Below are 6,093 nucleotides of genomic sequence, written 5' to 3'. Positions count from 1 at the left end.
CGTTGGATGCAGATATACAACGAAACTAACGGCGCCAGATGGAGTTAGGTGTTGTAGTGTTAAGCGGAAGTATCTGGGTTTGATGCGCAGGCAAAGAAGCGATCGTTGGATTCAACTACAATCTAATCTGAAGGCTTGGAATTTAGGCCCTATGGTGTTTGATAGGAGCTTCAGATTTTGATGCGCGATGAAGGAGCGACCATCGGATGATGAGATGGATCCAATCCGACGGCTGAAGATGGAGGCGGTTTTGGTTATAGAAAATGGGTTTGGGTAAGGGTTTTGGGCCTTGGGTATGCCAAGCCCATATCTTCTTTAAGAACAATTCTTCCTTCTTGAGCCCATTCCTAGCTTTTTGGACGTGCGCTCCATTCTTTGCGGCTTCCTTGCGTAACTCCTCCCGGCTTTTCACTACTTTTCTGCTCTATTCCGCTCCGCAATTCATCCAAACTTTATTTATTACCTAAAAATATAAAATTGAGTAAGAAAAATATTTATTCTTGAAAACAATGAAAATACAGAATATGGGATAAAATGTAGAATTAACGCACAAAAGATGAGTTAAATGCCAAGAAAAATATATAGAAATATGCACTTTTTAGCACTCATCAGAAACACTATCTGAAGATCGAATTAAGTATCACAAATCTTCTATATGCACTTGGGATCGAATGAGACGTTTATTAAGAGCCAAGTTTTTACCAAAGGATTATAAACAACAATTGTTTATTAAACTTCAAAACTGTAGACAAGGAGCTAGACTTGTTGAAGTTTATGTAGCTGAGTTCTATGCTTTAGTTGCTCGTAACCAATTGAATAAAACTGAAGAGCAGTTACGTTGGTTGCACGTTTTATAGATGGTTTAAATAATTTAATTCAACAAGGACTGACACAATCATTTTTTACAATGGTTGAAGCCATACAACAAGCTCTTAAGGTTGAAATGAGTGTACTCAGTACTTCTCGCCAAGCTAATCCAAGACAAGCTGGTTATCAATATTTTTATAAAGCTGCCAGACCATATAACTCTTATGGTTACCAGGGTGAAAAATTAGCAACATTTGTTGTTGATCCATATTCACAGGGATCAACTGTCTTTGTTGATCCACAATACAGAAGTGCAAACCAACCTTATCAGCAACAACAAACTACTTATATTCTTTCAGAACCTGCTCCTACAATGCATATATCATCTGCTAAACACCTCAAGGTTCTCCACAATGAAATTTTGTTCGTAATACTAGAGTTAATCAATTTACACAAGAATTTCCTCCTTTATCTAATCCCTCTAATCCTTATTCAAAGTTTCGAGGAGATCGATGTAACAAGTGCAACCAAACTGGCCATACTTCTAGCAAGTGTCATGCTTACATTAATGAAATTCAAGAAGAAACACAAGCAGAAGAAGAACTAGGAGATAATGAGTTTAATTATTTGCAAGAACATAAGACTTATGATGCATATTTTCTTGGAGTAATTCGCCCAGTTTTAGTCACTAAACCATGTCCTACTCAAAGACATAGTATTTTCAAATCTCATTGTCTCATTGAAGAGAAGATTTGCAACATGATCATTGATAGTGGAAGTACAGAAAATTACGTCTCTGCATAATTGGTTGAAAAACTTGGTTTACATGTTACTACTCATCCAAATCCGTACTCAGTTGGTTGGATAAACAGTTCATCAACTCAGCAGATCACTCATCAGTGCTTGGTCAAGTTTTCTTTTCCCGGATATGCGGATTAAGTCTTATGTGATGTTATTTATGTGACTGTAAAAAAACTTACTGTTGGGAAGACCATGGAAATATGATATTCGTGTTGTTCATAATCGTTATGAAAACACTTATACTTTTGTTCATGAAAGTTTTACTAAAGTTTTATGGCCTTTACAAACTTCTACTTCAATTAAGGAACCAACAGAAAAGAAGATCACTTCCTTGGTTTCTACTATTGTTCATTCTTTACATCACACTCATTATTTGAGATCTCATGAAGTTGCTAAACCTGTGGTGGAGATTCCAGACAAGGTACAACCTTTATTGTCTTCTTTTAGTAACTTATTTCCTGCTGAGTTACCAAATGTTTTACCTCCACTTAGATATTTACCACATCAAATAGACTTCATTCCTGGAAATTTTATTCCAAATCAACCTCATTATAGGTTAAGTCCTAATTAAAGAGCATGAGATTTTACAAGGTCAGCTTGATGACTTGTTACAAAAAGGTTTGATAAGACTTAACAAAAGTCCTTGTGCTAGTCCAGCCTTTTTAGTAGACAAAAAGGATGGTGGACATCGTATGTGTATAGATTGTAGAACATTAAAAAATTTTACTATACCATATAGGTTTCCCATACCAAGAATTGATGACATGATAGATATGCTTTCGGGTGCTAAAGTGTTTACAAATCTTGATTTACGTAGTGGATATCATCAAATACGTATTCGAGAAGGTGATGAATGGAAAACAGCTTTCAAGACAAAAGAAGGTTTATATGAGTGGTTAGTCATGCCTTTTGGATTATCTAATGCTCCTAGTACTTTTATGCGCCTCATGAATCAAGTTCTGCAACCTTTTCTTGGAAAGTTTGTCATAGTATATTTTGATGACATACTGATTTTTAGCAACAATGAAGAAGAATATATTTCACATTTATCTCAAGCCTTTAAGGAACTGCAGGACAATGTTTTGTATGTGAATCTAAAGAACTGCACTTTCTTTACAAAAAAAGTCACTTTCTTGGGATATGTTGTGTCAGATACTGGTATTTCTATAGATGACTCTAAGGTGAAAGCAATTGTAGAATGGCCTACTCCAACATCTATATGAGAAGTACGAAGTTTCCATGGGTTAGCTTCCTTCTATAGAAGATTTGTGAGAAATTTCAGTACAATTGCAGCTGGTTTGACAGATTGTTTGAAACATGATACTTTTGCATGGACTGAAGAAGCAGATAAGAGCTTTAATATTCTCAAAGAAAAGTTTTGTAGTGCACCTGTTCTTGCCATGCCAAATTTTGATAAACCTTTTGAGATTCATTGTGATGCTTTGATAGTTAGTATTGGTGTTGTGCTATCTCAAGAAGGACATACAGTTACATCCAGACGCGTCCAATGTTGCTTATTTGTTTTCAAGGAAGTAGTACATTTGCATGGAATTCCCAAGTCAATTACTTAATTCTGATCGAGACACTAATTTTTTGAGCTACTTTTGGAAATCTTTATGGATGCGTTTGGGAACTAAACTTCAGTATAGTACAACTGCTCACCCTTAAACAGATGGACAAACTGAAGTAGTCAATCGTTTTTTGGGAAATATGATTAGGGCCAAGGTTATTGGAGGAAAATAGAAGCAATGGGACAATTTCCTTCAGAATATGGAATTTTCTTATAACACTTTGTTAGATCATTGATCGGTCGAACTCGCAGCGTTTCTATCTCAAGCATGTTTGTCAATGTTAGTGATCAAAACTATAAGTCTTGATTTCTAGCCTATCATAGCTAAGGTCTAAGATAGAAAGTGTAGTTGAGATCAAGATTTCCATGACAATCATCATACAAGACGAAGGACTACTCAAGGAACTGGTGGATCTTCATCGACTAAAAGGTATGTGGAGACTTGAACTTATCTGTCACTCAAAAGTCTATTTACTTTATCTCCTACTCTTGAGACAAAAGTCGTTTTGATATATAGACTTTGATTATACACATTTGCTATTTCGAGCCGAGTTTACCTCGCCTATGTATTTCTCGAAATATGTGTTGGTAAAGCTTTCGCTTTAGCCAAGTTCATCTTTGCCTAGTGACGAAAGTCATGACAAGTTTCAATCACTTTTTGAAGTTGCTTATTTTGACGAAAAATAGTTTGTGAATAACAATTATTGAATATCAACATCCTCTAAGAATGTTTCAAATGATTGAAATGAGAGTTTAGACTATATAAACATTTGGAGGATATAAGCATTGTTTTGGAAACACATATATGTACAAGTACTTATTGCTTGAACCAAAGTTTGCGAACTTTGTTGATCAAGTGAAACCGGAGAAGTGCGTGAGCTAAGTCCGCAAACTGGCGAAGTTCTCAAACCCGGGAATTTCTGCTGGAGTTGGTGAACTCTATCCGGGTACTTAAGTCCGCGAACTTAAGAAGGTTATGTCTAAAAACGATATTTGTGAACTTATTTTTATAAACTAAGGAATGCAATTGCAAACCGTGGATTTATAGTTCATGAACCGATTCGAGTGAATCAAATCGTTTTCGCTTCAATCGTGTCTTGTTTATTACATGAGAGTTCCTTGCAATTGAACAACTCTCTAACTAGTTCATTTGAGTCATTTGAACTAGTTATGGTGAATAAGAATATGGTTGATACGAAAGTAATCATATGGCTAACCTTTTGGTTAACTTTTCGAACCAACAAATGTTAATGTTTGGGAACGGCTACATAAACCCAAAATGAAACATTTCAATTGTGTGTAACAAGCTAAGATTTCAATCTAACGGTTGAGAAATATTATCTTGAATCTAATCAGGTTTCATCTAACGGTGAATATTGAATGCTTTGTTACTAAGCTAACATTGATTGCAAACCCTGATTTGTATATAAGGGAGAACTCTATCAAATGGGAAACCTAATCCCCACACCTTACGTGTGATACTAGTTGCATAGCTAGAGTAGTTTCTTCTTCTAAACCAGGTTAATGACTTAAAGACTTCATTGGGATTGTGAAGCCAGACCGATACTACTTTTCTTGTAGTTGTGTGATCTGATCTTGTTGTTTCTATCGTACGAGTACAATTGTAATAACTGGCTTGAGATTGATATCTCCGATAGGAAAGATATAAAAGAAATCACAAAAACTTCGTCTCATCGTTTGTGATTCCATAATATCTCTTTTTGCTGCGTCGATTAAGATTATTGTGAGGTGGTTCATAATACTAGGCTGTTTTTCGGGAATATAAATCCGGTTTATCAATTGGTTCCTGTTCACCTTGATTTATCAAAATACGGAACAAAACTCGTAGGTACATTCGTGGGAGAAGGATTTATCTATTACCGTAGACTTTTCTGTGTGATACAGATTTTGTTTATTTAAGTCTTCCAATTTGGGTCGTATCAACTCTTAGTTGTGGGTGAGATCAGCTAAGGGAATAAAGTACGTAGCATCGTACGGGGATCAGAGGCGTAAGAGCATAACTGTACCTTGGATCAGTGTGAGATTGATTGGGGTTCAACTACAGTCCAGAACGAAGTTAATTTGGAGTAGGCTAGAGTCTGTAGCGGCTTAATACAATGTGTGTTCAATATGGACTAGGTCCCGGGGCTTTTATGCATTTGTGGTTTCCTCGTTAACAATTCTGGTGTTATAATTGAAATAATATAGGTTGTGCGTTGTTCAATCAATTAGAATATCTGACCTATTGGGTTGTTGACTTAAAGTGATTGACACTTGGATATTGGTCTTTGATACCATCCAAGTTATCTCTCTTTGATAAAGACTCGCAGAATTCTATTTGCATGAGTAAAGATCAAATCGAGAGATTGAGAGATAAACTCTTTGTTATACTTTTTTTCTAGATTGAGTCTGACTGTCTAGTTGATTCTCTAGAAAGTATATTGGAGTTTTTCTATACAGATTTATCGAATTGTTGAGTGTGGTTGTTAGACCCCCGCTTGTTCACACTTCAGTCAATCGATCTACAGGTAAGACACCTTTTGAGATTGTTTATTCTAAAGTTCCTAATCATATTTTGGATTTGGTAGTGCTTCCCAAACTGCGTAAATCAAATGCTAAGGCAGATAACTTTGTTGAGAAATCTTCACTCATACATCAAGAAGTAAAGTCAAATCTTGAAGATTCTAATAACAAGTACAAAGAGGATGCAAATCAACATAGAAGACTTAAGAATTTTAATAAAGGAGAATTGGTTATGACTCCTAAAAGAAAGATTTCCTACTGGTACTTACAATAAGACCAAGATGAAGAAATATGGACCATTCAAGATTTTGAAGAAAATCAGTGACAATGCATATGTTATTGATCTTCCTTCGAATTGGAACATCTCTAATATCTAAAATGTGCAAGAAATA

The sequence above is a fragment of the Papaver somniferum genome, unplaced genomic scaffold (genome assembly GCF_003573695.1).
Source record: "Papaver somniferum cultivar HN1 unplaced genomic scaffold, ASM357369v1 unplaced-scaffold_44, whole genome shotgun sequence".
NCBI lineage: Eukaryota > Viridiplantae > Streptophyta > Magnoliopsida > Ranunculales > Papaveraceae > Papaver > Papaver somniferum.
This window is presented reverse-complemented; position numbering follows the sequence as displayed.